We start from the raw sequence: 3,828 nt of genomic DNA on the forward strand, positions 1-3,828 counted from the left end.
ACAGTCAGGACTGCTTACTTGGAGTTCCAGCTACACAGCCAAAAAGTGGGAGGGATTTGGACAAATAGCTGGTTAGTTTGGGCCCTGTAAGTAACCAAACCTATAATTCTGCAAAGGGGAATAGGGAGAAGGAACTAGGGCCTTGATTTCTCATATTATTTAGGATCTACATTGATTAAGTTAACCAAAAAAATTGTCCAAGTCTCCCCCATCCTTGGTGTTATAGAGACAAACTCTAAAAGTCTTTGCTGAAAGAAATATCTCCATGGGGAAGCATTCAGTACATGTTCATAGGCCCACATTGTTGAAACATTCCTTGCCCTTTCATTCATACCATTATCAATTATAAGATTCAACACCAAAGCTTTGCAGAGACAGATACATTGAACTCAAGAATCTTGAGAGATCCCACTGCCCAGTGGGTCTCATAACAAAACAAAGAATAATTTAAAAAATATACACACACGTATATATTATAGAGACATATTTATGTTATATGTAATATAAACAAATATATTTCTGTTTTATGAATATAGAATATATATTTATGTTACATGAATATACATTATAAATGTGTACCTATAAATATTTATATTTATAAGGGAAGGGGAATAAATATATATTTATATTATATGAATATATAAATAAATAAAACCACAATAAATCAGGGATAGAGACTAGACCTATAATTTCAGGGGATAGGGAATTCTCCCTGTTAGGGAGACTTTTGGTAGGGAATCTCCCTCTACCTAAGCAGATTGGAATCTTCATCTGCAAGTTAAAGTCTCAGAGAGTTCCTTAGAGCAAAGATGCCAAAAACACAACCCACAATACTCCCACATGTCCCAGAATCAGGTTAAAATGTAATTGGGAAATATTTTGAAAAATAAAAATATCATATGTATTACCATATTATTATAATATGGTTTTCTAAGTCAATATATGGTCCACAAAGATCATCATGTGTAGTATAGTGCCCCCCTTTTCTAACTGAATTTGATACCCTCAATCACTGAGAGTTTAAATAACACATGGTCCTTCATCCCCAGTTTTTTCTGACTTCAAAGTTATCTCTCTATCTATTAAGTCTGTAGTTCCCATTTAATGGAATGATGATAGCTCAAGGGGTTTACATCAAACATTCTTTAATGGAGTTTTAATCAGTAAATAAATGCCCAATTAGGTTAAAATTATATTTATCCCTTATGGTAACAACTATGTGCATGTTTGAAGTATTTTAAGTTTTTTTCAGTGATCAAAAACTTTTTAAGGTACATTTTATCTTGTAGTTATTATAAACACTTAATTTAATCAAATGTTATGAATAGCATACTAAATTACCTGAGAATTCACAAAATATTTTGTTGTCACTGGTATTATTATTGTTATTGTTCTATGGGTTTTGAGGAACAAAAAAAGTATTGGGAACCACTACACTAAGCTATACTTTTTCTCTCTTTGTTAATTTTTCTACATATATAGCTTTGAATCCTAAAACAGATTCTTATTAGCTCTATGACTCTGGACAAATTATTAAACCTCTCAGTGCCTCAACATCTAAATCTGGAAAATGAAAATAATAGCACCTAGAAGAGATCTTAGAAATCATTGAGTCTAATCCCCTGGTTTTATAGATGAGGTAACTGAGACCCAGAGGTTATGTTTATCATTTTATGCATTTTTCATATTCTGTATTTGGGAACAGTTTGGATTTTTTTCTCTGATGTGTTATAAGCAAAAAAAAAAAATCAATAAAAAGAATCATAACAGTATAACAGTTTAGTGACTTTTATTGAGTATTGCCAGATTGTTTTCTAGAATGTTTGGACTAATTGATAGCCTCCCCAACATCACATCCAGAAGAGCATAGATTCATGACCTTAGAGAGCATCTAAGCACTGAAGGCCAAATAGATAAGGTGACCCTTTTTAAACTCATATACATAGTGAATGACAGACGAGGTATTTGATCCTAAGTCCTCATAATGCAAGTCTAGAATGTCGTCAGTATCTCTTTGCAGCCTACTAATATTAAATTTGATTATCAGACTATAGATTTGAAACTAAGGAATCTGTAAGATTTTGGGGCTCAAATCTTGATCAAGAATCTTTTCATTTTGTCCAACTCCCCTCAGTTTACAGAGGAGGAAACCAAGACCCAGAGTTATTTCATTTGTCATTTTCCCAATTAAAAAAAAAAAAAAAAACCAAGAGAGCATTTAGCATTTTCTCAAAGTTGTCTTGATTTGCATTCTCTACTTATTTGAGTATCTGAGCATCTTTTTCATATATATGACTACTAAGAGTCGGTATTCTTTTTAAATTGCATGTTCATACCCTTTGACCACTGTCCCTTATATTTCTTATAGCTATTTATCAGTTCTTTATAGATACTGATCTTTATCAGATGTATTTTCTAATATATCTTGACTAATATTCTTATATAAACAAATCTTTATAATACCTATAATTTTGTGATCCACAAAAATGAATTTAGACTTTTACAACCTCTTTACATCATTGATTACAGAAACTTAACACAAAGTATTGCCAGGCAAGATGAGTGATAAATCAGTAGGTTTGGATCAGTTTTAAAGTTCAATTTATATTCACATAATTACTAAAAGATTTGTATTGAGCAGGGGTTCTCAAAATACAGCCCATGGGCCAGATGTGTCCCCATGAGGACATTTATGTGGCCCACCGGTTATGGCAAATGGGCTGAGGGGCGGAGACAGAGTGTGAGCTTTTGTTTGTACTATAGTCTGGCCCTCCCACAGTCTGAGGAGCAGTGAACTGGCCCCCTATTTAAAACGTTTGAGGACCACTGGAGGATTGGAGAGAATGAGACCTTTAACTGGCAGTGCCTGATCAAAGGTCTTCCTTTATCACTACAAGAGTGTTTTAATGCTTATGAAAATAGTAATACATGATTGGTTTAGGTTTATGATTTAACAGATATAAGGAATTCCCAATGAAGAATCTTCTGACAATGCCCATTTGCACTTGTTCTACAATTTATAGTCTGAGAGAGTGACTAGGCCATCTTAAGGGCCTTCCCCACCATTGCCCAATCAATGTATCAGAGTCAGGATTTAACTTGGTTGTCTATGACTGGAACCTACTCTCTAAGCCACACTGCTTTGATGGATATGATTTAGAAGAAAGAGGAAAAAGATTAAGATTGCAATCCCAGTCCTTTGTTATGGGCCAGAACTCTGAAACAAGGATTCTTACAGGAATTAAGTCAGTAGAATTGATGAGACAATGGTTCTCTAGGTTAGCCTGGTGCTTAATAGTTCTTTAAGGTCAGTATGGTTGATTTAATCTTACAACAAATGATGGTTTCCTAGTGATATAGTGATTGGTTTGTACTCAGTGTGGAGCATATAAGCTGGGAGCCTCAGCTAGAGAAGGATTGGAGGTGAGAGCTCAAGCTCTGGGAGCCAAGGAGAGAGAGTCATTTCATCTTCAGTCAGGCTCCTAGTGGCTCTCCTGGGGACGGAGAGCCAGATTCATTCACTCGATCTCCGTGGTGGCAGGCTCTCCTCCTGCATTTCCTCCTCTGAGACCTAGTCCTGTCTCAAGGCCCTCCAGAAAACTAGCTGAGCCCCACGTGAAGGAGATAGGACTTTGAAGGAGATAATAGCAGTGGTCCTAAAACTTTTTAAACAGGGGGCCAGTTCACTGGCCCTCAGACTGTGGGAGGGCTGGACTAGAGTACAAACAAAAGCTCACACTCTGTCTCAGGCCGTAGTTTAAGAACCCCTGTAAGGATTTGGACTTTAACACCTGGCTATTCCCATGATGGTTGCTCTACTGAAAAGAA

This window comes from Sminthopsis crassicaudata, chromosome 6, assembly GCF_048593235.1.
Source record: "Sminthopsis crassicaudata isolate SCR6 chromosome 6, ASM4859323v1, whole genome shotgun sequence".
Lineage (NCBI taxonomy): Eukaryota > Metazoa > Chordata > Mammalia > Dasyuromorphia > Dasyuridae > Sminthopsis > Sminthopsis crassicaudata.